We start from the raw sequence: 17977 nt of genomic DNA on the forward strand, positions 1-17977 counted from the left end.
GACTCTACTTTGAGAAGATAGCTCTGGCCCAGGACTATTTCGAGTGTTTTTTTTCCAGCACTCTAGCAGAGTAGAACAAGAGACTACTGCACAGTTAAGGTCAGGAGAGACGCATGTTAGGGTTTTATCCTTTTAGCATACATATTCAATCTGCAGGTTAAGCAAATAATCTGGCATGCTAGACGCTATGATGAAGAACACAGCATCAGGATTGGAGGAAGGCTTATTAACAGCCTGCGATACACAGATGACAACTGTGCTTGCTGAAAGCTAGGACTTGAAACATTTGCTGATGAAGGTCGAGGACTGCAGCCTTCAGCATGGGCTACAACTCAGTGTAAAGAAGACAGTCTTCACAGCTAGGTCCATGGGGAACATCATGATAAAAAATTGAAGTCCAAGATTTTCTTTTGCTGGACACAACAGGCAATGCTCATGAAAGCAGGCATCAAGACATTGTACAACGTACTATGTTGGACAAATCTGCTGTACGGGACATTTTTAAAGTGTTGAAGAGAAAACATGCCACCGTGAGGACCGAGGTATGCCTGACCCAAACGATGGTATTTTCAGTCACTTCCTATATATGTAAAAGCTAGACACTGAGCACAGAAAGCTGCAGAAGAACTGCTGCGTCTACATTCTGGAGATGAAGACTGTTGAAAGTACTGCTGATTAGCAGAATGAACAGTGCTGATTGGCAGAATGAACAGGTGCACCTTGGAAGAAGTGCAGCCACAATGCTCCTTCGAAGGGAGGACGGCGGGGTTCCATTTCACGTGCTTTGGACATGTTCTCAGGAGAGACCGTGCCCTGGAAAAGGACTTCATGCTTGATAAAGGGGAGTGTCAGCCCCAAAGAGGGAAGGCTGTCAGGAAGAGGGGTTGACACAGTGGTTGCTACGATGGATTCAAACATAATGATTGTGAGGGTGGCTAGGACCCCGCAGTGTCTTGTTTATTCCTACGTAGGGTGGCTTTCAGTCGTATCCGGTTGAGTGCCATCTAACACCAACAACACAGCAGGGAATGTATTGCAATTCAAAAAGTTTTCACAGGCTATTTTTTTTTAAAGTAAGATAGCCTGGTTCTCTTTTCTGGTTTTCTTTGTCACGAAGCTCCACTGGAACTTGGGGTGACTCTGCAAGTATTTGAAATACCAGTGACATAGCTTCCAGTTCATAGCAACGTGCAAGTCATGATAGTATAGGAAGCTGGCAGATGAATGGTGATAAGTCTAGCGTATTATTTATTTTTCCCTTATTAACTAGATAGAACTCTTTCGTGTAATATAGATCTCGTCAGTGTTTGCTTGATTTGATTGCTTTTGGGGGGCTCTGGTGAAAGGAGACTATATGTACAACAACATAACAATGCCTGGTCCTGTGCCGCCTTCATGATTTTGCATGTGCTTGAGTCTGTTGTTGTGTCTAGGATGCCCATTTATCTCACTGAGGGTTTTCCTCGTTTACATGGACCTGCAGCTGTAGTAATCATCATGTCCTTCTGCAGCAGCTATTTGCTACCAATGATCTCCAAACTGAGTAGACCTACCTTTGTTTCGAAGGAGCATGTGGGCTGTCCTTTCTCTCAGACTTTTAGTTCTTATTTTTGTTGGTTCACAGTATAGTCACAATTCAACACTAGCACCACAATCTAAGTGCATTAATTCTTGTTTTGTTTTCCCTTTTTTATTGCACCATTTTCACATTATGTGGGTCCATTGAAAAGAGCATGACTTGAGTTATAAAATTGGCATCTTAGATTTTTTTAAAGCTTTGTAGAGGTCTTTTTTAACTGATTTTCCCAGTGCAGTTTGGGAATGCATCATTGGTTTCTTAAATACTTCTCCAAACACTGACTATCTAAATAGAATGAAAACATTGGCAAGTTCTTTTTCTTTAAATCTCTAGATTACCCTTAATTTAAGAGAATAGAGATATTAGGTATTAATTTATATCTATCCATCTATCTACTTACCTACCTCTCTACCTACCTACCTGTGGGTATAGTGGGCCAGCTGCTTGAACTCACTTGCTCCTCCTCATGTAAAGGTTTATAGCCTTAAAAACCATGGATCTTAGTAGTATTGAAGAACACTCCTGACCTTGCCTTTTCAAGTCATGCCTTCAACATACACACCACTGGACATTTAGTCATCTTTCAATGTACATCTCAAGTCTAGTCACCTTGGAAACATTTTCTAGTCATCTTTCTGAGGCCGTGTGTGGCTCCATGCTCCTTCCTGCCACACAGCCATTTGTATTCCTGGGTTCCCAGATCACTGCTGTGTACAGTCGGGGCTGCCAATGTTAAGTGTTCGGTTGCTAAAAGAAAGGTTGTTGGTCTGAACCCATGGAGTGGTTCTGTGGGCGGCAGTCTGGAGAGTATACTTCCATAACAAATGACAGCCAATTAAGAAGTCCTTAAGCGCCTTTTGCCTCCAAGCATGTGAGGGGTCTGCATACAGGATGGCATGGCAGTTGAGAGGAGAGAACTACCACTAAAAAAGTTTTGTGGTAGAGGTCACATTGACTGAAACATTTTATTTTTAGACAATTTTGACACTGTTAGTTATATAATTTTTAGTCACTTCATACATTTCGTGCGTAATCTCTCTCCAGGTCTGTATTAGTTATTTAAAAACGAAAGAGCAGGCAGCTACTTAGGTGGTGCTGGAGAGTCACTGTCATCGAGTCGATGCTCTTCCCTAGGGACCCTGTAGCACAGAGTACCTCTGCTGCGGTGGCTTTTGGAGGCTGCAAACCTCTGCCGGAGCAGAAAGCTTCCTCTTTCTCTCACAGAGCTGCTGGTGCTGACCCAACAGTTAGCAGCCCAGCATGCTGCCACGAAGCCCCAGCGCTCCTGTGCTCAAGGGGGGGATGCTGAACAAACAAAAAAGTTATTGCATGTGAAATCTAGCCACTTCGAAGTTGCATTATTATATCATTAAAGGCAATTTTGATCTTTTAAAAAACTCATTTTTTAAAAATTAAACTGATGTAGACAGGGAAGTATAATTTTAGAATTTTTATATTGTTGGTTTAAAAATATTGTTGGTTTGATGAGAAAGAAGCACAGAATTAGCAAATCAATATTTATTGGAAGTTTCCTTTTATTGACACACCTCTGAACTATCTGTGCTGCAGACTTACAACGTTAGTTCACATTTATACTCCTCAAAAATGTGTTGAGTACTTACTGTGGACAGTACATTTTTCTGGCTTTGATTTCATAATTAATTATCTAGTGATACCCTTATAATTGAAGTGACACATGAAATAGCAAAACATTGAGATACTATATAAATTATTTGTGGGGAGGTATTTCTTCAAATGGCATATTAAGCACCAAATTCAGAGCAGATTTCAAAGAACTGTCTGAGACTTGCCAAAGCAAACATAGGAGGAATAATCAAAACACCAGAAGCATCTCTATGAGAAGCATAGCAACAGAATGTCACAAATCAAATGCTAGAGCAACTCAGTAGAGCGAAGGATTCTGGGAGGCAAATTTTAGAAGACATTCATAAGCATTGAAAACCTTAGATCTTATGACTGATTAGAGGGAGACCAAATATTCGGAGGCATTTTATTTTGTGCTTGTTAATTTTAGCAGGAGATGTTACTCAGTAAAAATAGCAAGTCACCATACTTTCCCATGTTAGCCTATTTGTTATTTGGGCACAAAATACCTTTCTCTCCATGGTTGTCAGGAATAGTTTAGTTGATATACCAGAAGGCAGATATTTTTATTGTTGCTGCTGCTGGTTTTGTTGTTGTTATGACTATTTTGTCTATTCCTGTATGCTAATATTCAACTAAAATGTCTAAAAGCTACCACCACTCCCAGCCCTGCTTGCCTAGTTTCTCAATCTTGTCCTTAAAGTGTGCTTTCTGTATATTTTTGAGCCAAGTCTTTTGTTTTGACGGGTCAGCGTGTTCTCATAGGTGTCTATACTTAACAGCTCTGGGAAGGATGAATGGATGTGAGGGGAGGACTTCTATCCATTACCTAGGACCTCCAGTGTTCTAACTTGATAGTATTTAGAATGAACTCCAAGGATTCATGATTGGTATGAACTAAAGGGCAAAGAACATTCCAGTATAAATGATATGCTGCTGTTAAGGAATAGTTTTCTATGATAGATTAATCATGAGGTGAATTATAAATATTTCACATACTAATTATATTAGTTTATGGAGATAAAACACCATATGAAGTGTTCCCAGCACACTCAGCAAGTTGGATGCTCTCTGCATGTTAATTGACATACTTCTTCAAGGCTGGGACGGACCATGAGTCCCTGAAGATGACAGAAATTATTATCATGATAGTGTACATGGCTGATCTTTGTACTGGGTTGACATCTACCTTTCCCCGGGAGTGCCTTTGTCTTGGATCATCTCTTGACTACTTGATGGATTCGGAAGGTGAAGGGGAGCACAGTGCCTGCTGTAGTATTAGAGGCCCCAAGGAACAAAGCAATGGGATCAATCAACATTGCATCCAGTAACAGCACTTCCTGGAATTGTGTTGGATGCTCAGGTAAGAGGATGAAGTGCTTCCTTTTGAGGGCGCAAGATGCTTCCCACTCTACCTTTTTTTTTTTTTTTTTAGTGGTATGAATAAATAATACTTAACACTTAACTATAAACAGCAAAACAACCAGTTTTATTTTCTGAATGCCGTTTATGAAATGAATGATTAACTCCTTCCTGCATGCACTTATCCACAGACTCTGAGAGAGGCCGGAGGGAAGCCCTGGTGGCACAGCACCTCTGCATCCTGCTGCTAACTGTAGTCAGCAGATGGAAACCACCAGCTGCTCCATGGGAGAAAGACAAGGCTTTCTCCTCCTGCCAGCCACGGGGGCCGTTCTGCCTTGTCCCACAGGGGCCCTACGGGTCAGAGTCGACTTGGGGGCATGAGATTGAGACAGGAGTGTGCATAACCTGCCTTAATAGAATCTAAAATTCTGGCAGTTCACTACGAAGTTCAGGAAATGATGGGCTGCTGGTGAAGAAGAAGAAGGAGAACCAAAACAGCCGATCTAACCTCTCTCTTCAAGGGCTACCCAAGGGGGCTTCTAAAAATTCATAGGAGATTTTTATTCTCTTTTAATTTCATTTTCTCATCAACCTTTTTGAAGTCTTCTCATATATTCAAAGCGAGGACAAGGAGCTTTTTGAAGGATTGGGGAGAGACATGACAAACCACAGCCCACATTCTTAACTGCCACATTCGGGGAGCAGGTCTTTCAGGGAACGTCTCCAAATGCAGTTCCTTTCATGAGTTCCAGGTCCAATCGCTTCCTCTACTCGCATCCCACTGAAATCCAACTCGTCTAAGACCCGTCTCTTCTTCTCCCTCCACTCCAAGCCCTAGTTTGTCTCCTCCTCTCCTCTGAAGGAACGATAGCACCAGCACATAACTCTCTTTTCATCACTGCTCTGGTCAGTCATTTCTCTCTGGTTTGCTGCCCTGACTACCCCCTTATGCCCTCTCTCAGCGTGTATAGGGCACTGCTTGGATCTCACATCTTCAGGAGGACCTTCCTTCTTGGACATTACCTCTCCTAATTTGTATCACAAGAACTGTGGAGTCACTCATTAAATATACTGTGGATGTGATGAGTGAGGGATGATATCGAATTAAGGTTGCTACAGTTCTTCTTTATACCAATTCTATTGCCAAACACGTACAGTGTAAGAACAACTAACGCGAAAATGTGAAGAGTCACATTCTGATCTCAGATGGCTTAAAACCTGCATGGAATAAGTCAAAAGTAGACGCTTTGGGTCCAACTCAACTTGAATTTTGACATCATCTCTACTTCTTGGTAACTTGTTGTCTTAACATTTATCCAAATCTCTTTTTAGTCAATTTCTTAATTGGTAAAATGGGGTTAAGGAGCTCAATCTTGAGGGTAATGGTAAGAAGAATGAAATCCAGTCACGGATGGTCTGGAGGCTGAATTCTCACCTTCCACAGGAGACCCCGGCTGGGTTTCTGGTTCCACTCCTCCTGCTCAAGGAGGCCAAGCAAGTTGCAGTGGTGTTTGCAGACTAAGACCAGAAGCAAGGGGCTGGCAATGTAATTCTGAAAATCAGCCAGTGAAAATCCTGTGGATCCCAGTGGCCTCATCCATTGTGCAGGGCATCTCCGTGAGTTGGGGACTGCCATATGGGCAGCTAATATCAAAGATTAAATGGGATGGCACATGGTGATTTCCTTATTAGAATGGGGTAATTTTAATCACTATGAGAGCCATGGTTCCATTTTATTTTTTTATTTTCCTTTGGAATTTTTATTAGATATATTTTTAAGTGTTAAAACTTTTTAATTCACATTAAGAAACATCTGCTTTCCTAATTGTCACAAATTGTTTCATATAAACATTTGGATCAGGAGAGTGCAAAATGACTCGTATATAATTCTTAGTTTCTGGGAGGTACAAATAGTTAATCCCATGGTTACTAAAAAGTTAAAGATTCTAATCCATCCAGAGGTGCCATGCAAGAAAGGCCTGGTGATCTCCTTATAAAGGTAACAACTGTCAGAAGTCTCATCGAGCTAGTTCTACTCTAAAGCATCTAGAATTGCTAGGCATCAGAATTGACTGGATGGCAGGTGAGCTCATCTTGAAGAGCGACCTCAGAGGGTACTGTGGTTCTTCTTCATGCCTTCCAGAAGGGGAGCAATAGTGGTGTGTAAGCAACGTGCTCTTTCATATCTCCCAGAGATCCATGGTTTAAATGAACTGGTTCGATCTCTTACGTATTTGGATATGTTCAGAATAGCCATCCTTATTTTGAGGAGCACTGGGTGACACAGTTTTGTGGCTAACTAAGAGGTTGGTGGTTCAAAGTTACTCTGAGGTTCAGAGAAGAGAGGCCTGGGGGCCGCTCCAGAAAGATCACCACTTTGTAAACCCTGAAGAGCACGTTTCTCCTCTGATACACCCCGGGCCCTGAAGCATCAGGAGTCAGAACCAACTCCATGGCTGAAGGTGATTGTTTAATTTTATTTTTTTCAGCAAAGGGATTAAGTTTATTGTTTTCTTATCCTCTCACTTTACTACCTTTTTCTGGGGTCAGGAGCATTCACAACTCATTCAGGATAAGAGAAAGTAAAGCATGGCTGGGATAATACTGGGAGCCCTGGCGGAGGGTAGTGGTTATGCCCTACTGCTATTCTCAAGCTCAGCAGTGGGAACCAGCAGGGATTCCCAGGGAGGAAGAAGGGGCTGTCCAATCCCTTAAAGAGTGACTGTCTTGGAAACCCACAGGGGCAGTTCTACCCTGCCCCATGGGGCGGTTGCTGTGAGTTGGAGTCCTCTTCATGGCAGTGTTTTTTAGTATAATTCTAAGCCTACAGTGAGGCACACTATCACTAAATTACAGACTTCTTATCTTCAGATACCCTCTGAGTATGATGGAAGGCTGCATTTCCAGTTTTAGCCAACTTATTTTTTTCAACCCCCAAACTTTAGTGAACTGTCTCTCCCGTCCCTCATGTTGAAATAGCACTCATCATGTAGGATCAAGACCCCCGGACACAGACCTCCCCTGCATTTCTTAGTAGCCCCAAGTCTTCCCTGGGCTTTCCTCTGTTCTTCGTCATCTCTTTTTCCTGTGAACTTCCTTCCCATTTGGTCACTCCACCTTCTTCCATAGCCCGTCTTGCATGGCTCTGTGACCTTTGTTGGACAGAGCTGTTAATTATTTTTCTATTTCTACTTAATGTTTTCTGTATTTATGACTTGTTTTACCAATTACAGTCTTAGATCTTTTGGAACAAAGAGTCTTCTTAATTTGACAAGACATTTGGTAACATTCTCATTTGCTGACTTATTGGCAGAATTCTAAAAATAAGCATGTCTAAAATGCTCTACCTTGCTTTACTTAATGATGAAGATAAAAGATTGCAGCCTCCCTTAAAGACAAACAAGTGGCCATCTAGCTGAGAAGCATCAAAGCCCACATGGAAGAAGCACACCAGCCTGTCTGACCACGAGGTGTAGAAGGGATCAGTTATCAGACATCAAAGAACTGAAAATCATATCAGTGGGTGCCCGCTTTACTGACACAACCACTGAAGACAAACGTGTGCATAAGCAAATGTGGTGAAGAGAGCTAATGGTGCCCGGCTATCAAAAGATATAGCATCTGGGGTCTTAAAGGCTTGAAGATAAACAAGGGGCCAACTAGCTCAGAAGCAACAAAGCTCACATGGAAGAAGCACCCCAGACTGTCTGACCACGAGGTGCAGAAGGGACCAGTTATTAGGCGTCAAAGAACTAAAAATCAGATTGGTGGGTGCCCACCTTCCTGATATGATCACTGACGACAAAGGTGTGCATAAGCAAAGGTGGTGAAGAAAGCTGATGGTGCCTGGCTATCAAAAGATATAGCGCCAGGGGTTTTAGAGGCTTGAGGATAAACAAGCGGCCAACTAACTCAGAAGCAACAAAGCCCACATGGAAGAAGCACACCAGCATGTGTGACCATGAGCTGTTGAAGGGATCCGGTATCAGGCATCAAGGAACAAGAAATCATGTCATTGTAAAGATGGGTGAGTGCAGAGTGGAGACTTAGAGTCCATTGGTAGGCAACTGAACACCCCCTTGCTAAGGGGTTGTGGGAGGAGACGAGCCAATCAGGTTGCAGGCTAGCAACGATGAAACATATAACTTTTCTCTAGTTCTTAAATGCTTCCTCCCCCCCACTATCATGATCCCAATTCTGCCTTGCAAATCTGGCTAGACCAGAGGATGTACATTGTACAGATAGCAACTGGAATCAAAGGGAATCCAGGATAGATGACTCCTTCAGGACCAGTGGTGAGAGGGGCGATGCCTGGAGGGTGAAGGGAATGTGGGATAGAAGGGGGGAACCAATTACAAGAATCAAAGTATAGCCTCCTCCCTGTGGGATGGACAGCAGAGAAGAGGGCAGAGGGAGACATCAGACAGTGTAACTTATGACAAAACTATAATAATTTATGAATTATGAAGGGTTCATGAGGGAGGGGGGAGGGAGGGGGAAAATGAGCAACTGATATTAAGGGCTAAAGTAGAAGGCAAATGTTTTGAGAATGATGATGGCAACAAATGTACATATGTGCTTGACACAATGGATGGATGTATGGACTGTGATAAGAATTGTATGAACCCCCAATAAAATAATTTTTTAAAAAATTGCAGCCTTCACGATGGATTACAATTCAGCGTAAAGACACAGTCTCTTAACAGCTGGACCATAGGCAACATCATGATAAATGGAGGAATGATTGAGGTCGTCAAGGATTTTATTTTACTTGGATTCATAATCAGTGGCTAAGGATGCATGCGTTAAGAAAGCAAACCATGTATCGCATTGGATAAATCTGCTGTTAAAGATCCTGAAGTGTTAGCAAGTGAAGAAGTCGCTTTGCCGATTCGATTAAGGTACTTCTGGCTTACACCACAGTATCTTCAGTGGCCTCATAGCTTACAAAAGCTGGACAATGAATAAGAAAGAGTGTAGAAGTATTGATGCCTTCCAATTATGGTGGGAGTGAAGAGTATTAATTATACTACACACTGCTGAAGAAATAACCAGCCTGTGTCAGAAGAATTACATCCCAAGTGCCCCTTAAATATGAGGATGGCAAGAGTTGTCTCACGCACTTGAGATGTATTAACAGGAGGGACCAATCCCTTGAGAAGGATATCATGCTTTGTAAAGGAAAGGGTCAGCACAAAAGAAGAGAACTCCTCAACTAGATGGATAGTCCGAGTAGCTGCAACAGGGCGCTCAAACAGTGTGCTGGGAGGGCGGTTGCAGGGCCAGGAGGGGCTTTGTGCTGTTGTGCAGAAGGTCGCTTTAAGGTGGAACTGGTTTGCTAGTATTTGACAACCATAAATGTTCTGAGTGATTCCTATTACTTTGTGTTTTTATAAGAATATTATTGATAATGGATTCTAATCCCCCAATAAACTAACACGTGCAGGAAAAAATTTAAATAACAGTAAAAATTCCCAATTATTTATGGGTTTCATGTTTCAACAGGAAGCTTCTCTTTTCTCCTTTCTCTTCCTTCTTACAAACACAGTTACCAAGTGTCTTTTTATGAATTTGGCATTGTGACAGATACCCAGAATTAGATAACTCTTGACAATAAAAAAAAGTTTAAATATATATTGAATGGAAAAATTTAAAAAGAAGCTGTTTCTCTCTAGGATAGCACCAGTTTCATACATTTAAATAATAATATAGAAACGCTTCCCTCCCTCCATCATCTTGAAAGGTTGCTGGAATAATGTAAATTAAATCTGAATTTGGGTGGTATTTTTCTTTCCAGAAACTCAAGTATCATGTAATCTGCCTCCCTGGGAGTCTATGCGAAGCCCTGGTGGCACAGTGGTTAAAATGCTTAAATAGGAACCCAACATTCAACATTTCAGAATCAGCAGCCCTTCCGTGAGTCTGTGTCCTTAAAGATTTATAGCCCTGTATATCCTGTGGAGCAGTTCTGCTCTGCCTTATAGCATTGCCATGAGTCAGAAGCAGCATGATGGCAGTTGGCTAAGGGTCTATAGGGCAGGTCCGTGTGACGATAATGACTGTGGTGATAGATGATTGCTGTGGTGATCCACAGTAAGCAACTGTCCCTATGTTTGGAGATACAGTTCAGTAGACTTTGATTCTCTGCCTTACTTGATGAGACTGACCCAGTCCTCTGAAAGGAATCCTTTGTGGGAGCAAAAAGCAAAACGTCCAGCTTACTAACTGATGCCACTCAACAGGACAGCTTTCGGAAAGCTGGAGATTCCTGTCAACACCCTGCAAAATACCCATCACAAGACCCCAGAGAATCAAATGACTTCTTTTCCATTAGATAAGTCTTTCCCTCTTGTGTTTTTCATTGTTTGAGCAACTAGAAGCATTTTACTGCAGTATCCTTGAAAGGTTTTGTTTATGTGTTTGTTTTTTAATCTATAGCATGTAGTGGAAACATTCCAATTAAGATGAAGTAGCTGACAACTAAAGCAAATTGTGTTAAAATTTATTTAGGGTATCAATGATGAATGCCTGCTTCAATCCAATTTTCTTTCTATATAGGTTTTAAGAATTACAAACTGGTTCAAAATGAAAACTTTCGAAGTGCCTAGAATAATTCTCATGAAGGCACCTGTGGATTATTGAGCTTGTGTTATATTTAAGCCACTGTCAAAGCATTTTGGGGGATGAAAATGGGAGGGAGGCAGTAGCACTGCTCTCCTTCGCATCTCATCTCCAGCTTGTCAGCAAACCCTGTGAGCGCTCACTCATGCATGCCCCCCAGCACTCCCAGCACTGTGCTTCATCCAAGCTCTGCCGCCGTTTCCTCTGATGTTTCTACCCCCTTCCACTCACTATGCCCTACAGTCTGCTTCATATAGCAGTTAGCAGAAAATATTTTCCTATTAAAAAGTAACAACAAAATTCCATTAAACATGTAAATAAGAGTCATAAAAACAAGAGATCGTGTGAAGAAAATTTCAAAACTTCTTGAGTAGATGAATGTAAAACTCATAGCCTGGTCAAAAAAATTATGATTTCTCATATGATAAGCTCTATTTTGGGGGTGGGGTTCTCAATATATATTTTTTATTAAATACTTTTATTGGGGGCTCTTATTTCTCTTATCACAATCCATGCATTCATCCATTGTGTCAAGCACATTTGCACATATGCCGCCATCATCATTTTCTAAGCATTCTCTTCCCACTTGAGCCCCTAATACCAGCTCCCCATTTCTTCCCCCTCCCTCCCCCACCTGTCCTCCCTCACTTAACCTTGATAAGTTATAGATTATTATTTTCATATCTTACATCGCCCTCCGTCACCCCTCATCCACTTTTCTATTGTTCATCCACCTGGGAGGGGGCTATAGGTGGATCCTTGTGATCGATAAGCTCTATTAAAAATCATGTGGTTCTGCAATTATTAATGATATGGCAAATAAGGCGGTATTTAAGGAGTGTAGGTTCAAACCCAAGAGAGAAACTGCTTGGAGGTAGACTGAGAGGATGAAAGGCTGACCTGGAGCCAATTTGAGAGTTGCTTGTTTATTTGCACTGGGAAGCTTACGCACTGGGTCAGCTGTATCCAACAGGTAAGGTTGTTGCGGGGGCTCTTTTGATCCCAGTTAACAAACAATTTTGAGTGAGATGAGCTACTGAACCTATTTGCACATAGGTCATTAGGTACCTGAAACTCATTGCTATATTACTGCTATTTTGTGTGCCAGTCAGGCCTGGCTGTGTGTGTATATGAGGTGTCTGCCAGGTAACTTGGGGGACACTCTATAGATGCCTGCTGAGTTGAAGTGAGGTCATTTTTGAAGGGTTAGTCAGTGTTCCTGCACAGGGTTAAACGCAAATGTTAAAACTCTGCAGTGGTATGTACATTTTGCAAAGTAAAAAAAATGAATAAAAGTAATTGCTTCTAATGTGCAAATAAGGAGCCCTGGTGATGCTGTGGCCTCGGCCTTGAGCTGCTAACACAAGGCCAGTGGTTCAAGTCCACCTGCTGCCCCGCATGAGAAAGAGGAAGCTATCTGCTCCTGCAGATTCCCGGCCTCGGGGAGCCCATTTGGGAGCCACGAGTTAAAATCAATTCCACGGCAGCAGCAGCGTTGGTTTGGCTTTCAATGTGACACTTAATGATCTTGTTCTTTTTACTTCAAATTCTTTAATGCTATTTTTTACACCCCGCCCCCCCCCCCCCCCCCCACCCTAATAGAATTCAAAGTCATTTTCATGTCTGTTTTTCTAACCACTGTCAATAAACACAGTGCTCTAGCCTTTTGTGGTCTTCATTCAGTTTCTTGACCACCGATTTTTCCTTGCCTCGGCAAGAACCGCCTACACGTGTGTCCGTTTGATGTTCTATGTTTAACCTGATGGTTGCTGGTGTTACGAGATGTGGAGTCCGTTCCAACTCATAGAGACCACAGGCGCTACAGGCTGAAACCCCGCCAGGTTCCCCACCATCCTCCCAGTTGTTCTGTGTGAATCCATTGTTGCAGGCACCGTGTGTCCATCCATCTCACTGTAATTGTAGTCCCTGGTAAATAATATGTGTTCAGCATAGACTTGCTAAATGAGCACACAAGGCAATTTTCGGCTGTCCCTGTGTGGCGCCCTTACTTACACAATGTTTGGTAATGAACATGTGATTTCTATTTATCTTAAAGAAAAAAAACAAAGGGCTCTTTCCAGAATTGCGGAGTTTAGTGGGTTCATGAGGAAGAAGTTAGAAATAGTGTTACCACCGGCAGGTAAAAGGCCTTTTTATGAAAATCAATGAAACAAAACAAAACAAAAAGAAAATCCATTCAATGAGGAATGGCATCCAGTATCATAAGAAGACAGGGAAAGTATCCTGTGAAGGTCCTCCGAGGCTGCCCTTTTCACTGTAGTAGCCGCTGGGTATGGTGGGCTATTTAAATTTTAATGTAAATGAATATGATCAATTTAAGTTTAAATCAGTCAAATTGCTCTGAGTTAATATTTTCGTTCCTCAGTCACCCTGCCCACATTCCCAGTGTGCTTGCTCCATGCCCCTATGTGCGTTGCGGCTGCTCTCTTGTACAGTGTACACAGCGAGCCTTCCCTCATCACAGAAAACTATCCTGGGCTACGTGGATTGAGGAGCCCGTGGAATAGTAATCAAGGGAGACTGCTTGGGGGACTACGCCAGGTGTTCTGAGGCTGAGCCAGTGGCACTGCTGGAAGAATGTTACTCATGTATTTATTTTCAAAGATGTAACTGGAGCTGTGCGGGAAATTATTGAAGTATGAGTAACACAACCCAAACTGTTGTCTGTGAAGTTGTGTGCCATGTGTCGTAGGGGTTTCCAGAGGAAGGGGACGTATACTAAAAGATCTTAGGGGGCAAGAGTAAACTTGCCTAGCGCTTGCTTAAAGGATTCCTACTGGACTGTACATGATGGTGGTTGCAATATTGAAGGCCTGTCCGCTTTTCTCAAATCACCACCCTCCCATATCATGCATGGTATAAAACCACTCATCTTTATAATAATGACCACATTCTTACAGTGTTTGGGTTTCTTTCAACATCTCATACAGGGCAAAACACCAGTTTGTTCACACTGAGCCAAAAAGAATAAAATCCCCAGTCCCTCTCATTTTGTTGTGTTAAATGCCTTTGGAGTCTTTTTAGCAAATATGACTCACGTTGTAGATATAATGTGCATTGGAAACAACCGAAAGATGTCTGTGGACACAATCGCAAAGTCCAGTCACTTGGAATGGTGTTAATATGCCTGCAAACAGAGTCGTTTTGGTTAGACTATTCTAATAGCAGCTTTCTTGTACTTATGGTGAGATGGTAAGCTAATGATGTAGCCCTTAATTTGAATTTAGCAGACATTTTAAATATAGGTTTCTCTTACAGAGACAAAAGTTACAATTTAAAGCTCTTTGGTGGTCTAAAAACAGCTTAATTCTGTAGTCGCCTGGTAATAAGTACTAATCCAGCTTATACAGTGATTGTAGTATGTCATGTTTGTGAAAGATTGCCCAACTGCTTTCTCTGGGTTTTATGTTAATTTAAAAATATTAAACATAAAACCTTATAGCATCTTCATGCTGAGATAAACTGTTCAATTTAACTTGTGCTCCAGCAGCAGCTGTCAGGAATTATCCTGTTCCTAGTGGGGTTTGCTATCACCTTGTGGCCTCTCCTGCCAGAGACACGCCGTGGGGATGTAAAGATCACCTTGTTAGGATTTATTGCTTAAATAACACCTGAGGCAGAGTGAACATTGGAAATGTAGAGATTACATGCTGATGGAGTGGCGTCTTTCTGTGTATCATTATAATCTTTTTAGATCGAGGGTAGGGCCACAATAAAGAGTCTGAGTCACCTGCATTCCTTGTGTGGTCATATGCATCACTTCTTTTTGGGGGGATGTTGAACTAAATGTCTGAGTTGTTGTTTATTGCTCATCTAACCACCATTTTAAAAATGAAACGCGAAGAGAAATGCTTTCCCGAAGATGGGTGTGGTCCTCACAAATCAGGGTAGTGGGGGCTATTCCAACGCTGGCTGGGAACTGCAGCCGGCTTCTTTTCACTGGTTGAACAAACGGAGCAAAGTGTTGTCGGCAGTACCAAATGGTTAATATCATGAAAGTCCTCCTCGCCGGTTGACTCCTGAATGAATCTGTATAGAGAGATATAGATATATTCTTTTATTATTTGTATTCCTGGAAATACATATCTTTTTCCATTAACACTTTTTGTTGTGAATTGGGTGAAGGTTTACAGAGCAAATCAGTTTTCTACTCAATAATTCAAACTTTTTGTTGTTATTAAAATGAACCGTATTTTTCTGACGGAATCTTATATTTCCAACTTGATATAAATTTCTTTTTTTATTTTCATTTTTAAATGGACATATCCCTCACTTACCATACAGCTCCACAGTTCAGTCATACTATAAAGTGTTGTGCAACCATCCCCACAATCGATTTTAGAACATTTTCTTTTTGCCTCGGATTCATTGTTGTTAGTCCCCATTTCCCCCTAACGTCCCCTGCCATGGCCCTAGGCAATTATTAATCCAGTTACTGACTCCATGGAAGGCTTAACATTCGGTTTGGATTCTGTAGTTACAAATGAGCTGATAGGTCTTGAGAGAGAAAGAGACAGAGGGAGAGAGAATGTAGTAGGGATAGCGTGAAGGGCTCACCCTGGTCAAGCATTTTTTATTATTTTTTATATAGATGGCCTTACCTCATGTAGGGAATGAACGGTTGAATCACAAGTAGAAAGACATACGTGGGGGTTCTTTTGTGTATGGAAGGAGCCCTGCTAGAGTTGTTGGGTACATGGTGGGTGCTAACCCCAAGCTCTGTGGAGAAAGAAGAAGCTAGCTGCTTCCATGAAGATTCACCCCCTCAGAGACCCGATCTTTGAGGCAGAAATGACTCGAGTTGCGGTGGTTAGCGCTGGTTATGACGTGTAGCATTTTTTCAACTAATGCGCTTCATGCTTAGTCTTCACATGTGTAGTGTTATAAATGCATAGTTCATTTCAAAACAGCAAAAGTAGCTAAATGAATTGCTATATACCATTCACTTAGATTTAATGTTCACTTTTAGGGTTGTTTTTCTTAAATACAAGTAACTTTTATGAGGGAAAGGGAAGGTTCGGGTATTACAGTCTCAAAGTCCACACCATCCCTCGAAAGTGTGCAAGGCCACCTGGCGGGTGCTGTGGGAAAGTTCATCACCACTCCAGGCACTTCATTGGAGTGTGGAAAAACAAGGAAAGGAGTACCAGAATGGGACCGTCAAACCAGTGTGTGGGGTCAAGTGTGTTGGGACCAAGTAGGAAATCCCAAGAGAGTGAGCGACTGCCAGCAGACGGACAGGCCTGCACACATGGGAGGAACCTCACTCTCCAACCTGCAAGAGTGCACCCAAACAAGAGAGGCGGCCTGCCCGCAGCCTGCTTTTATCCCCTGCTATCCCCACTGGCTGGGGAGGTGTGGTGGAGGATATTGGCCGATCTTGTTGGCTGAGTTTAAGCTCACTTGTGTGATGTCATGTGCCTCGTGTTGTGTTTGGGCCCAGGTTGGATTTTCCCATAGGTTTCTAATTAGTGTGCCTGCTTTCTTTGCAACCCCTTTATTGTGGCCTGGCCAGCTAATTTTCGTTTAGCATTTCGTAGACATTTGGTAGAGACAACCTCCCTTTATCCCTAATCCAGGACCCAAATCATTGGGAGATTTAATGTTTTAATGTAACATTCTAGAGTTAATGTGTTGCACCTCTGCTGTTTCTCTGATATACACTAGCTACATTTGAACACCTATTATTATTAGAAATATTTAGATGGAACCATGTATGGGTTAACTTGCACACATCATGACGCTTCATACTCAAATAATTTAGCCTGCATCTCATCAGAATAGTAAGAATATTTCCTGATAAACCACCATTACAAATATTATACTAAAGAAGTTTAAGATTGATTAAATTTATATTCTTGTATTCAGCTCATAGTCATATTTTCTCTTATCTTAATAATGTCCTCTCTAGCATTGCTTTTTTAATCCAGTAACCAACCAAGTGGGAAGCATTGCATTTATTGTCACATCTTTTTATTTTCTTTCCATGTACATTTTTTCTTTTATAGCACTGGCACATTTGAAGACCCAGTCTAGTCATTTTGCAGAATATATTTTCAATTACCTCCTTAAGAAAAAACTCGGGTTAGGCATTTTGGTTAAGAATGCTGTCATTGGTAATGGTGCATTTTTCTCAGTGCATCACACATAGAAGTATATATCTCCTCATTCCATTGTTGGTTATGTAAAATTTGATTACTTAGTTATGGTGGTGTCCACCAGCTCTATTATAATGGTGTTTTCTTCTTGGTAATTTCATATGTACTACGGGGGCTTAAGGAATTTTCGCTGTGTGGGAGATATTGAGCTTGCTGGGGTCTTACTGATAATGGATGTGAAGTCGATGCAGTAGTTAGTGAGTGGGGAGGAGGGATAGATGGGAGAGGAGGTATTGTTCATTCACTAGACTTATGAGTTGATGTACACTTTCTTTGAAGAGAAATACTGATTGAGATGAACACTTTGCTGTTCTCTCTGCTGAGTATTAGATTTGTAGATATGCAGATATCTTCCTATTTCAAAATTTTTCATCTAACTTTATAAATGATTCTGTTTGGTCATGGAGATAAGGAGGGGCTGGAGTTATCTTTGAATAAAAACACATTATTTGGCTATAATTTCTTTTCTGTTTCCTCTAGTTCAGTGCAAATTAGGTAATTAAAAAAATAAATGCACTTTTTTGCAAGGGTATTTTTAGTTTACGCATATATATAACTATCACACAGCCTTATGGATTGAAAGAGAGATCACCGACTTTGGATCATAATGTGCCTCTTCTAGCCCATG

At 41.6% G+C, this 17977-nt stretch overlaps 1 protein-coding gene across 7 annotated transcripts in view; it reads left to right on the forward strand.

Annotated features, from left to right (window-relative positions):
- The window catches only part of GTDC1 (glycosyltransferase like domain containing 1), a 319298-nt gene that overhangs the window by 64215 nt on the left and 237106 nt on the right, over positions 1–17977 (forward strand). The window contains exon 1 of one of the 7 annotated variants that reach the window (XM_045299508.1): positions 10365–10465. The exons of the other annotated variants lie outside the window; for them this stretch is intronic. The gene's annotated coding sequence lies outside the window, so the exon portion shown is untranslated. Of the gene's footprint in view, positions 1–10364; positions 10466–17977 lie in introns of those variants that run through there. 7 annotated transcript variants of the gene reach the window in all.

The sequence above is a fragment of the Echinops telfairi genome, unplaced genomic scaffold (genome assembly GCF_000313985.2).
Source record: "Echinops telfairi isolate 266 unplaced genomic scaffold, ASM31398v2 ScPeMD7_4;HRSCAF=17, whole genome shotgun sequence".
Lineage (NCBI taxonomy): Eukaryota > Metazoa > Chordata > Mammalia > Afrosoricida > Tenrecidae > Echinops > Echinops telfairi.